This window comes from Felis catus, chromosome C1 (genome assembly GCF_018350175.1).
Source record: "Felis catus isolate Fca126 chromosome C1, F.catus_Fca126_mat1.0, whole genome shotgun sequence".
Classification (NCBI taxonomy): domain Eukaryota; kingdom Metazoa; phylum Chordata; class Mammalia; order Carnivora; family Felidae; genus Felis; species Felis catus.
This window is the reverse complement of record NC_058375.1, coordinates 175,256,006-175,270,439: the sequence shown is the minus strand read 5'-3', so window position 1 is coordinate 175,270,439 and position 14,434 is coordinate 175,256,006. Positions and strand designations below refer to the sequence as shown.

At 38.3% G+C, this 14,434-nt stretch overlaps 1 protein-coding gene across 18 annotated transcripts in view; it reads right to left on the bottom strand.

Moving 5' to 3' along the window:
- GULP1 (GULP PTB domain containing engulfment adaptor 1) overlaps positions 1–13,126 on the bottom strand; it is a 275,468-nt gene extending 262,342 nt beyond the window's left edge. For 11 of the 18 annotated variants that reach the window (XM_045034119.1, XM_045034122.1, XM_019838359.3 and 8 more), the window contains exon 1: positions 12,993–13,122. The gene's annotated coding sequence lies outside the window, so the exon portion shown is untranslated. The other 7 variants (XM_045034120.1, XM_019838360.3, XM_045034117.1 and 4 more) reach the window with 6 other exon arrangements.
- Between the last annotated feature and the right edge of the window lie 1,308 nt (positions 13,127–14,434).

Genomic DNA, 14,434 nt, shown 5'->3' with positions numbered 1-14,434 from the left:
GGCTTTATTTACTCAAACTTTATCATTTTGACAAAACTAGGGAAAAATGAGATTAAGAAAATGTCAGATTTTCTCAATCAATATGTTAACCTTCCAGACAAATCAAAATCAAGCAAAAGCCAAAGCAACAGACACAAGTTAGTCAATGGCTTAATTTTTATCAGTTATCTAACTAACCGAGATAAAAATGAACAAATACCTTGTCACACAGGAGTGCCAAGTTGCATGTCTGAGAGCAGGAGATGAGCAGCTCATTGAGCCACAAAGCAAGGGGGAATCAAGCATTAGCCAGGTGTCTAGGCAGTCAGGTTATTTAAAGGCAATGCACTTTCACTAGTAAAGAGAACTACCGAGGCTGGCCTAATCCTCCAGGGTGACTGCTGCTAGTCAACTGCACACTCACTCAACTGGTATGGTAGTTAAGATACATTATTTCCCATCCTACTATCTTCCCTGGTCCACTGTTTGCCAGCTGTGAAATCTTAGACAAGTTTCTTGATCATTTTTAAATTATAAAAAATATATAATGCAATGCTTAGGACACAGTAAGCACTCTATAAATGCATTTGTAAAGGAGGAAAAATATCTTTTTCCTCTACCTTTCTAAGCTCTTGACTGAGACTCCTTGTAACAAAAGATAGATTTACAAGAGAAAAACATAAGTTTTGCATGACATGGGCCTTCTTAAGAAAATAAAGACTTGAATAAATGGTTAAACCTGACTGTTTTTATGTCAGGTTTGAAGAAGAGTTTCAGTCTTGGAAAGAGAGAAGAAAGATTATGAGCTAAGAATAGTAAACTGTGGGAAACTTAGCAAGATCATTCAGATTCCTCTCTCTGTCCCTTTGCCTTCAGAGATAAAGATGTTCTTTCCTCCTGGGATACAGAGGATAAAATCCTCACTTGAGGACTTTATGACCTGCTTCAGAAGGTCAGAAAGTCCTTCCTTCACATGTTATTTCTCAAATTCCTTCAACTTGAAATATTCAATAATATGTCAAGGTGCCATATTTTGAGGTAGCATTTCCTGAACCCAGTCATATTCTTGTTATCATTTCACTTATTCAAAAAAATCATTTTTGGTGTGAACTCACAGGTATAATAAGTTAAGAAAAGAGTGCAGGTTCCACAAAGACCCTACTTAAGGGAGACAATTTAAGGGTGGGAAAAACTATTCATTTTATGTGATTATTGTACAAGTGGAAGTTGGAATTTGAATGATCTGGATACATAATTTCTTCTTTGTGTTATGTCCGTTGTGAACCAAGTTATATTTTCTACCCAAATTCCCAAAGTAAATAAGTAGAGTCTCTTTATATTCATTTCCATACAAAGAATAATTTATTCACATTCAAAAAGCCACAAGAATGTGGTTCCCTTTTAAGCCAGGAAAAGGTCAGAGGGCACTACTATTCTGTAAGGGCAAAGGGATGCCACAGGACAATCCCTGAACAAGGGCTTCTATAAGAACAATAATCCTCTGAGAATTGCAGCACTTTGTAGTATCTGGTCTCTCTGACCCAGCTTTGAATGAAGGTCATGATCTCATACAGGAAGCATCTCAAGCATGTTTACTGCATTTTTATGCAAAAAACTAATATGTGCATCTCAATCACAGTAATGTAGGTCTTGTTACTTTGGATAACTCCATCAGTAACTACTATTCTGAGGACTCTTTAGTTTTCCTTTGGTATTCAAACTCCTGTCTATGTTCCTCTCCAATACAATAGCCTCAGTCTTTCTGGAACCAGTGACCTACCTGAAACTCTGCTTTACTGAAAGCTTTCAACAAATGAAACATTTCCACCTCCAGTTTCACCAACTGCTCTTTTTCATCTGCGCTGTATACACAACCTTTAGTTTCTCACACCTCCTAATTCCAACTAACCTGCCCGTTGTGACACTTGGTTAATATTCTCTGAGACTATGCAATTATTCCTGCTTTTGCTTGCCTCCACCTCCTGCTTAAACCACTGGTTAACAATCATTTCCACTAAGCATTAATACTTCACTCCTGCTTTTGTCTTCTCAGCTTTGGGTAATTAATTCCTACCATCTTTAAAACAAAAAGGCAAAGACTCAGATATATCTCCATACTTTGATACAGCACATTACAAAAGCCAATACGCATAATGTTAAAAAAAATCATCAAAAAAACGAATTCAAGAACATGGTGGCAGAAAGTAATTAAATTGCTAATGGTGTCAGTGAACTAGAGTTTTATAAAACTAGTTTCTACTTGAAAGTTTATTATATGCCTGCATTTTTTTATAACTCTGTGACTAGATCTGTACTTCACAATTTTCTTTAATTTTACTATCAGTTTTATTTTTTACATTTAAATAGTTACGTTAGTTTTATCATGACTCCAAGCTTTAAATTATTTAGAAGACACATTGAGATTCTTTCAATGTTTTTTAATGTACATTTAATATTTCTAATACATTAAAACCCCCAAACAACCAATAAAGTGGTATGTTATAAAATGACTAGGTTATGAGTTTATATTTCAAATTTATTTTGTTGAGTAATGTGTTTCTGAGATATAAGTAGAATTTACTCATCTCAGAATAAATTTACTTAATATGATCGATCTATTTACTGTATTAAAAACATAATAATATTTGGCGATTTAAATAATAAAACATTTTTATAGACTAATAGCACTAATCATATCCAATGTTTACAAAACTCAAGTACCCTATGTTTTCTTTAATAACCTAAACTATTACTTCTCAAATGTTTATTTCAAATTAAGATAACACTTAACAAATGCCTTAATTACGATACTTTCTCTTTTAAGCAACTGAAAATTCTAGTTCAAATTCATTTCAAAAATTAAAGAACTTCATATCTCATACAATAGTAAACCCAGAAATATGGTGGGTTGATTTATGGACCCAACAATGCCATCAAGCACCTATATTCTTTACTTTTTTTTTCTTCCTGCTATCATTAATGCATTTGCTTTGCCCTCAAACTAGATCTCCTAGTGGACAAAAGATGACCCCCTGTAGCAATTTCAAACATCTATTTCAGAAAGAAGAAATATCATGAGCTGCCATATACCTTCTCATCCAGTATTCCCCTTGCTAAGCATAAAGAAATTTTTTCTACCCCCTTTCCTCCAGTCCTGTTATTTCATGTAATTGACTATGACTGGGACAAAGTAAAAAGGTCCTCTCACTAATAAATCACTAGCAAAGTGAACAGAACACTACGATTATTAGCTTAGGCTAATTAAAATTTCACCTTTTTAGGAATGAACTGCCTTCCCCTGAGTCATGTGGGGTAGAGTGGACATCTGAATTAACACCAGAGTTCTATGAGAAAAGCAGAATAAGGAAATTATTTGAGTGGCCAACCAATAGTGTCTGCCACAACAACAAGGAAGGGAATATGACTCTCAGAAGTAAAAATACGCTCCTTATGAATTAAGGTACAGGAAATGGAAAGGAAAATTAACTTCTGGTAAAGGATCACACAAGGCTTGAACTAAGCAGGGTCGTTCCAGGGGAATCCGAAGATCCAATAGGGGAGGGACATGAAGAAGTGTCAATGATACTTGACGCTTACCATCAAAGACACAAAGTGGAGCCAAAAACAGACTGAAAGACAGTCCTTTCTCATTGGGATCTTGAAGCTACTGTAGGTTTACAAATACAAAATAATTACATTGCCCCCATCCCTTGGAATTTTAAGGTGGTCCAAACCTACTAAAATTGGACTGATTTATGAATGTGAACTCTTGATGGTAATTACGTCTAATTAATAAGTTTAAAGAGACTACTTTTGTCATGTATTTCAAAAAATAAAATTGAATCATCTATTTCAAATAAGTATCAATGCAAGAAACTGATTTTACAAATGGAGGTATCTCACAGGATTGTCAAGCCAAGCAAAAAGAAAGGGAATATAGTGCAATAAATTACACCATATATGCTTTAATTATAGGTCCTGTTCATGACACAGGAGTTTGCTATACTTGTATATATTCTACATTCTTATTTTCCAAAATTACTGGCACACATTTACATTTTTCACATGAATAACATACATCATATAACCAAATACATAATGTTAAGTAACTCAGTGGTGCATAGAAAACAGTCATCTCCATATATACATAAATTATTAATTTCTTCCTTAGCATTCACGTGAAACTGCTAATACTAGGGTAGTTACTTGTTGCAAAGTAGAGTATACAAAGATCTGTTCAGCATATATATTCTCTCTTGTAAAACATAACTATTCTCTCTTAGAACTCAAAGTGTAGTGGAGGAGACAAAACATTTATATATAAAAAATAAACCAGCACCACAAGGCAAAATTCCCAGCTAAATCATAAGCATTCCAAATATAGTTAATGCTATAATATGAAAAAGAGAAATCTGTTTTTTTAAATTTACATGTTCTGAAATGAAATATAAATCCTTCTTTGTTGGACTGTCACTAAGCAAGATAACCAAAAACTGCACACATGCTTCTTCAATATAGCAAACAATCTAGAAAAGAAGCATTATTTATTAGAAATTTACTTTCAAAAGTATTTAGGACATCTCTGTTTAACACATAAAACTGAGTTAAATAACTGTAATTTCTTTTAACCTCATTAAATGACCATAAAACCAATTGCCACCTCTGAAAAACATCAGTACAGATTTCCAGGGGTTCTTCACCTTTTTGTGCCATAAATCCATTTGGCAGTCTAATGAAGTCCATGAATCCCTCTCAAAAAGTGTTTCTAAATACATAAAACAAAATATAAATTATGTAAAAGAAACAGACTTAAAGCACAGTTATTAAAATATAATTTAAGACATAGCTACAGGTCTATATATATACTCACATATGAAAAAATAATCCCTAGAAGCAGATGTAATTATTACTGCAACTTCAAACTAGACATAAACATGAATATATTTCAAAATATATGCAGCCACAGCAATTAGACATGACAATAAATAGTTACAACTTCTGGAAAGCTACAGGTACTATTAAAACTACTGTGTGTGTGTGTGTGTGTGTGTGTGTGTGTGCGCACGCGCGCGCATGTGTTAGGTGTTCATGAGAGTAATGATGTTATTATTTCCTATCCAAGTTCATGGACACCCTAGAGTGTGAAATGGAGTGTGCACTCAACTCTTTGCAACTAATAACACATTAGTTAGATCTGGAGAAATGGGGGAAAAGTTTAAAAAAGATACAAGTTTTTTAAGATAATTCATCCAGCTAAAATTCTTAACCTTCCATATATAATTACTAATGGTTAAGGTCATCAACATGAAGACAGAAAGGAAAAGCATCTCTACAGTTCCAACATCCACAAGTGGCTTTGTTAAACCACTTACATGGTTCCATATCTCCTGCCTTTGCCACCTGATCTGTCTTGAATGGCCTGTCCCCCCTTCTTTGCCTGCCAACTCATCTTCATCCTTTGCCCAACAATCATCTCCACACTGTTTCCAGGCACTGCTGCCCCTAATACTGATGCAGAACCCCATCCCTACTACTTCTACTGTAGCACATAATTTATGAAAATAACAAGTTTTATATAGGTCTATTTACTTTAATTTGAGATACATCACTATCACTTACTACTAAAAAAGACAGAACTACAAACAGTTTTTTAAAAATGATGTTCAACAAATATTTATTAAATTCAGCTGGATCAGATCAGAATCCCTTTATTTGTCAACTCATAATTTAAACAGTGACATTTTTCAGAATGAGAAGACAGTGGGTAAAAATGTTGCAAATTTTTATGGCTTACTTAAAAGAAAATCAGTATCTCATTGAATAAGGAAGTCCCAAAGAAACATTTATTATATCAAGTCACAAAACACTGTTCTTTAAAGCCTCCTCTGTGCCACTCTAGGAGATTTCCTTTTTCCAAATTGATCATAAATTTCCTAGTCTACTTAATTTACTCAATGAAGCCTATGATAATTCAGCTGTTATAAATTTAGTAGTGGTTCTTCCTTTAAAAAGGATTAAAGACAATATTGGCAATACAATAGTTCTTACTAGTTTGGTGTTAAGAATTTTAAAGGCCTTTTTCCTACACACCAGTCACAACGATGCATTAAAACAGAACAAGTGACAAAATTTCAAAACAGTACTCTTATAAAGAAATGCTACTTGGTAGATTTGAAATATCAATAGACTATTACCATTTCAGATGTCATTAGATAATTTCAAATACAATTCATTTACTAAAATGTGACTCCTTAACAATTCTCTCAAACTGTGTTTTGCTAGACTTCACTGCAAAAGCAGCATCTTCTGAGTAATTATAATCAATTACTAAATGCAGCATTGAGATAAATCACTTTGAAATTAATTCAGTTATACAATTGTTCTTTACAATAAGCCAAATTTTGTATTTATTGCTACCAGCAATGATCAGCATTTACGTTGGAAGCATGTTTATGACTATAATAGTGCACATCCTCAAGGAGGTATTAGGAAAGTTCCACCATCAACCAAAATTCTCTTTTTACTAGGGAATTCCTCAAAAGCAAACAAAAAATTAAATAGATTACAGAGAATAACATGCATGTTGACCTTTAAAAACACATCTTCTTAAATAAAACTCTTTTCAGTACTTACCAAACTATGTTTTAACTCAAGTGGAAATCTGAGTAAATTAACCTATTTGCTATTAAATTTTTACTTTAAAACATAGCACTTTCTTGATGGCTGTAAACAGCTATGAGAGAAATCGAGAGGGTAAAAATCGAGTTCATCCTCTTACATCAACTTTTAGTTACTTCAAATTTGGGAGATCTGCTACTACAGCACAGATATTTCTGTTTGCTTTTCAGCTAAAATGCTAAGATCAATATTACCTCATTTACAAACCAGGTGAGAAAGAGAGCTAGTTACCTTTTCATGAAATATTATATAAGTATTTGACAATGTTACACAGCCAAATCTGTAATGATTCCATTAGTAGGTTATCATACTGTGTAGTTTCTTCTATCAAACCTCTCAAAACAAGCTGGTTTTGGTCATTTAAATAACTATCATCATTTTCTACAGAAGAGTGAGCTAAAAACTGCACCCAATCATTCAGTCTTCTCTGTTGGTAGCTCTGGCAAAGTTTATTAAGTGCCCTGAAATTCTTAGAGGACTTGTGGTTGAACTTTCAGGAAACAAGTTAACTGTAACATCCGATAATCCTAAGGAAAAGCTATACAATACCTGGAAAACACTGCATGTACACACAATTCTCACTTCACCATACCTTACAAATTTACCAGCAGGAGCTACCTTTCAAGCAGTGAATTTACCTTCTTCCATTAGTTAACTGCACATTTGCCTGCACTCTACTTAAGAAAAGTAGAAAAGGCCTCCATGATTATGTCACCAACAGAGCCATTAACCAAGACTGTGGGTAGCATATCTTTCCTACTATTATTCTCTACCTTTACAGGTATAAAAAAAAGCCTGAAAACTCCTTTAGAATTCAAAAAAAAAAAAAGAAATTCAAGAATCTCTAGCAACAGTTATCTAAAAAAGATCTTAAATTAATGGTTCAAATTGGCCTAGAAATATCAATTAATTGAAGTTATTTTTCCCTATAAAGATATACCTAGCACGAATAGAGAAACACCAAAAAATATATATCATAATTACATGTACATATAAATACATTTATAAAGATATATCTAATATATACACAGAGAAAGAGAGAGAGAGGCATTAGTCACCTAAGCCTTGGAAATTTCTAGTATATATTCTGAACCTCTTCTTCAGAACAATATGTAAATATATTTATATAATGTCAATAGCAAAAAACAAACATGAAATAAAAGCAGCTATTACTATCGAGATATCTCCCTTAGATGTATCCAGGAAAATATACACAGTGTTATTCAAAACTTTTTTTAAAAGTCCTATTACTCATTACAATCACAAGTGTTACATAAATTAAATCACTTATTCATACTATGTGATCTGCCTTTTCAACACTATCCTTAAGTACACAATATTGAAAGATGAAGCTAATTCCAAATTTATAACAATGCCATTTCAATGAAAGCAGAAAATTGGCGTTTACTCCCTTGTACAATATTTGTGTCAATTAACTGTCTCCTGGTGAAAAATAATCACACACTATAACTATCATTAGAGTGGCTGAAAATATTTTCTAAGTATAAAACCAACACAGAACTAGCAAATAGCAACCTAAAAATAGTATAAGCACTGTCTTCTAAGACTAACTCTGGAACAATAACTTTTAGCCATCACCTTTAAAGGCCTGATTTTAATTTCATATCTCCATTGTTTGAAAGCAAAGAGATTCCTCTGCTCAAAATTTGTACCATTTTTCTTCTCCTAGTTTGAATATATTTAAGCTCCCACAGGAGCAAATTTAAGTTTCTTGATCTCTAAATGTGTTAAGGCAAGCACTATTAGATCCCCCAGTCTCTGATCTGTTTTATGCACCAGGGCTCAGGCAACCATGCGGTTGACTCCTGTGGTAACTACTTTTGAATTTATTATTATATTCAAATAAAATAGCTTTTTTTTTGTCACTTAGAGGTTTTAGAAAACAAATTGCAATTTTCCAGAATGAATCACAAAAAAATTATCTGCAAAGTGAAATTTAAATAAAAATTATCTAATATTGAGCAATGGAGACTAAAGATTTTCAAGATTTTTAATTTAAAATCAAAAGCAAGGGGCGCTTGAGTGGCTCAGTCGGTTAAGCATCCGATTCTTAGTGTCAGCTCAGGTTATGATCTCATGGTTCCTGAGTTTGAGCCCCACATGGGCTCTGCATGGACAGCACAGAGCCTGCTTGGGACTCTAACCTCCCTCTCTCTCTCTCCCTCCCCCACTTGCTCTCTGTCTCTCTCTCTCTCTCAAAATAAATAAAAATAAATTTTTAAAAAAGTATTAATATCGGGGCACCTGGGTGGCTCACTCAGTTAAGCGTTCGACTTTGGCTCAGGTCATGATCTCACAGTTCATGGGTTCCAGCCCCGCCTGGGGCTCTGTGCTATCAACTCAGAGCCTGGAGCCTGCTTTGGATTATGTGTCTCCCCCTCTCTCTGCCCCTCCCCTGCTTACACTCTGTCCCTCTCTCTCTCAAAAATAAATAAAGGTTAAAAAATTTTTTTTTGAAGTATTAAAATCAATAGCAAAACTGGATATTTTATATTAAAATTAACCCTGATATATCCTTGAATGTTCACTTGTTCTTTGATTATTCAAAAAAGGTGCCTATTTTGTTAATACAACCATAAATTCAACTATTATCATCCATACACTCTTACTTTTTATATATTCATTATTAATAAAATAAGGTCTAAAAATAAGTTATTATTAAGTATTTTACCAAAGATTTTATTATTTCAGCAATTTATCCGTACTTATTTTCTTTCTCTAATATACTGACCTGTTCACCTGAAAAGTAAACATTCATGAATATAATACAGTACATTAAGCTATTAAAAATAGCTTTTTTTTTTTGCTAATTGGCATGTCTAAAAATGAAATATTTCAAAATTACCATGTGTGGAACAAGTTCCTATATTATTGATATCAATATAGACAACAAATTTTATCTTGGTAAAATTCTGGTAAAAAGTAAAATAACACAAAGAAAATCACAGTGCTATGATGTTCAGTGCAAGGATTTGAATCCAAGCCTTCTGTTTCCCTGGACATAAAAAATATGCAATAAGTATTGGTTGAATCAATTAATGAAAGTCTCTTAAATCTACCCTCTAAACTCAAAAGGAAACTGTTGTGGCCTTTGGGAAAAGAAAGTTTATTTGTACACCATAAATGTAATTTTAGTCCCTCAAGTGTTATTTCCGAGAAGGGAGCCAAATTCTGCAAATATATTTGGTAACTTCTCATAAAGGCAAAATTGAGCTGGGCTTAAAAAATAACTGGTCCTGAGTATAAATATAAACCAAAGAAAAGTAAATTAATTTGTTGATTATATTTTTCTGAGAGAATGACTCAGCTTTAACCATAACAAAATCTCACCCATTATTCTCAAAGATTAAAATCTGATTAAACTAAAACTACAATTAAAATGCAAAAGTAGTAATTTTATAAATTAAATGCAGATATGTCACTATAACATGTGTATACTAGATATAAATCTCAATTTATATCTAGTAAATTTATACTCCTATAATCTCAATTGAATCAACTGAGTCAGAAACTCTATGACCTTTATATTTTTAAAAATCTATTAACATAATTTCATCTCTTTAATGCTCACAGTAAACTTGTTATTATGTAAAGAAAAGTTTCTTTACTTTGCAAGTGGAAAAACTGAAATCATAGGGAAAACATTTTGCCAAGTGTGATTCATAAAGTCAATCTCAAAAGGCAGGCCGATATTCACAATCTCAAACTCACCAATCCAGTGGAAATATAATACATATTAGTGTTTATACCATTTAACCCCTAAACACAACAGTAAACCAAATTCCCTGGGAAGGAAGGAAGGAAGGAAGGAAGGAAGGAAGGAAGGAAGGAAGGAAAGGAAGGAAAGGAGGGAGGGAGGGAGGGGGGGAGGGAGGAAAGGAGGGGGGGAGGGAGGGAGGGAGGGAGGGAGGAATGAAGAGGAAACAAATTTTACACATAAAAAAAGCATCTGAATTGTAGATAAGGTTCTGAGTTCCTGGCTAATCTGGAACTTGGAAGCAGCAGGGCCTTAAGAATTGGGCAAATGCTTTGTGAAACAGTGAGATCACCCCAACTTCTACTCTTCCAGGAAAAAGGGCAAGATCTATTTATGGGGGTTACTGTTGACAAACACAAGGAAGACACGTTAAACATGTTTTACACTTTAACTCCATGACCCAAATCTGCGCCCTTTGAGAGTATGTAATTGAATTATTCAATTTAGGTGGAAAGCCATCTGCTCAAAGCCCAAGTCTTTGGTTCTTACTCTCCATGAAAACAAAGAAAGTCAAGGTCAAGGGACTGAAGTTGCAGCAAGCCTAGTCCAAGTTGAGGAGACAAATGGCAACAAAATATGAACACTAACAAAGTATAACCAGCACAGGCAGCATCAGGCCCCCAGCAATTCCACTGCAACACTGATAAGGGTCGGACTTCCCTCCTCCAGCACTTCTACCCCTCTCTTCTGACACAACCGACTGCACTGTGCTTAGTTTATTTTTTTTGCCAAGAAGACTGATCTTAGTCACCTAAAAAATCTCATTGCAAAAGAAACCCCTTGTTTAAACCCAAGTACCCACCAGCTCCTTTCCAATTATCCCTTGCAAGTTCCCCAGTCTCTTTCATGCCTGGCTACTGAGCCCAGTCTGGTTTGGCTGCTGGCCAGGTTCCTCTCTTCTTTCCTTGTCAGTCGTAAAAACTTGGAAAACACTCCTGGACAGCTCAAGGAGACCTTTTAATTATGCAATGGGGCAGTACCTTAGCCTGTCTGCTGCTTCCAGCAAGGCTTGGAGTCGCCAGCGACTCCACTCTCCCAATTGGTGGGTTTTCTAGCAAGGCTACTTGTTTATGTGGGGGAAGGAGGGAAAGACTGGCAGAGAAAGGGGGCGATTTGCACATCTGAAAATATTCCAACTCCTCTCAGACTTTCCTACCTCCTAACACTCGCTCTCCTTTACTGTACAGTCTCCTTTACTGCCCTCCTTTAGCACTGTATCACCCATTTGGTATCACAGACACAAAAATCATCAATATTGTGGTCTCCTACCAGTCTTCGAAATGAACAAGAGAAACCATAACTAGAACACTCGCCAGAAACTTTTACTCTTGTGTTGATGCAACATTCTTTTTAAAGCAAGTCCAAAAATGAACTTAATTAAACACTTCCTAATTGATTGCCTTATACTTCGTCAAACTTGAAGACTGAAATAGAACATGTCAATGTCTGCCTGCACGTGAAAGTAAGGCGGGCTCAACTGAGAAAAACTGCTAGGATCCAGGAAGGGGTACCTAGACTGACGTCCTGCACCCACTAGGGGTTTGCCCAACGTCCTAAGTGGACTCGCCAAGTCCAACACCAGCTACGCTTTCCTTACTCTACCCTGGCACGCTAGTTCCAGCTGCAGCGTCCGGCTTCCTGTTCAAGTCCCATTCAACATCGTAAACACATTCCAAGAAAACCAGCCTGCCCAGAGTTCCCTCCCGCACACAGGGAAGTCGGCGCGGTGCCCTAGGAGCCACAGGAAAGATCCGATCGCGCCGGGTACTGATCCGCGTAGTGAGCCAGCCCACGAGGAGGTGGCCCCGGGCGAGCGAGCTTGAGCCCAGGGTCTCATCACCACGCCGCCCCGTGCTCCCCTCGTAACGTAGCGTCCGCCGCAAGGAACCACTTGACCCACCCAGCCAAAGGTTAACCGTGTGGGCGCCGCCCCTGAGTTTGGGCCCTCCCAGTCCTGGCTTTCAAGAATCCTGAGCCCGGCCTAGGAGCTTCGCGCCTCCCCGCCCCCATGCTCACGCTCTCTCCAGGAGCCAACAAAAGGGACGTCACGCTGCAAGAAGTTTCGCTCCTGGGTCGCCTCGCTGTGCCCCGGCGATGACTTGCCGGCTCAGCCCCGTCGGGTCCGTGCTCCCTCAGCCGTGCTGAGCCACCGGCGCCCCGCCGCCCGCCGCCAGCTCCCGCCCACCGGCCCTGGCCACCCCAAAGTTACCACAAAGGGCTAGAGGAGGATCCAGGAGCCGCGAGCCCGCCGCGTCCCCGACCTCCTTAGGCTCCTCGTCATCCCTCAAGCGCTGCAATGGCAGTCGTCAACAGGTCTTCGCCTCCTTTCGGGCTGGGAGACTCCCTGCGCCTTTCACTGCCCTAATTTTTGCAACCTGCCCGGCGGCGGCAGCGGCGACGCGCAGCCCCGCGCCCTCCTCCCCAGGCACCCGCGGCCGGCGCTGACCACCGCCCGCCTCCTCCCCGGGATGTCAGTGTGGAAGAGACTGCACGCTACCTGACGGGAGGCTGGGCTTGCAGCGGGGAAGACCCCACACAAATCGCTGTCTCCCCATACCTTACGGACTGATGCGGTCGGATCAGGCTTCGGGCAGGGGCGTGGAGCGCTGCCGCGTCCTCGCCGCCGAGCGATCTCCGCTCCGACACGGCCGGGGCGCCGTTTCTGCGGCCGAGAGGGAAAGTTTCTCGACGTCGAGACAGCGCTGGACTCGGGACCCTCCGGCCCCGGTGCCCTCCCTCTTCGCGCTCTCTGCCCCCTCCCTCCTCTTCCCAACCCGCTGAAGCTAAAACTGGCGGCGGCTGGGGCTCGAGGCTCGGGACTCCGGGTCGCTCCCGGCTGGGAACGCGGGGCTCCCCCTCTCGGCCAGAAGGAAACTCTCAGACTCCGGCTGGCGCACTTCTGGCGGTCTCCTTGGACACTTCCAAACGGGACGCCTGTGTTCGAGCTCTCAGACTTGCTTCAGTCTCTGATGGTCGTTTCCCCCGGGCCCACTGGGCTGTCTGGCGTTTGCAGGCGGGACCAAAGGAGGAGAATGAAATGTGAGGGAAACGCCACTGTGGCAGGAGAGGCCTCACCTTACCCTGTGCGGAGCCGGGACAGAAGCAAAAACACAGGTCTCTCCCCCCTCCCCCATTCTCGTGCCCCCCTTCCGCTCCACCCCCCCCCCCCAAGTTTCCTTTTGAACCTCCTCCCTAAAGCACTAGAGCGAGACTGTGTTTCCTAACCCAGGTGTTTTAAAAAACACCTCTGCGGCTTCATAAGACAGAAAGTGTCAAAACACACACACACACACACACACACACACACACACACACACGAATGCGAGTAGAACATGCTTTCTTTACAACACTTAATCAACAAATCATTGACACAGTTGTTGCTGTTGTCCTGATGGTGCCTGCACATTTTTCATGTTTCCTAATTTTTTTTAATTCAGACTGAATCTCTGCACTTTATTTTTGCCTTATAAAACATTACCCACCAGATTATGTTCATTTGCTCCATTCTTATGTTCACAAAGAATTCAGAAGTAGCATATGGGGTATGAGGGAAAACACGACAAACCATTCTTACTGACCCTGGTAAACCTCTGTGCTGGAGGAAGGATATAAGGAGGAGTATCCTCATATAAGCAATGCTTAAAGGATGTGAGGACTTTAACATTTTTTGAGAGGCTGCTTAGAATTTAGTTTACTAGATTTTTATTTGAATGTGAAAATAGATAAAGGGGGAAAATCGTTTTGTAAGGCTAGCAAATATAATGTGTTACAGTGGAATCCAGGGCTTAGAATCAGACAAACCAGATTCCTTTTCAGACTCTATACTTACACATTCTGTGCCCTAGGACACTCAACACAATTACAACTGCCAAAAGGAATTATATAATCAAACTCAAAGAGTCACGGTCACATTTACAGGAGTTAAAATAGAGTAGTGTCAGGCACAGGGAAGGCACTCAATAAATATTTGGTTCTTACATCCCACTCACTATATTTGAC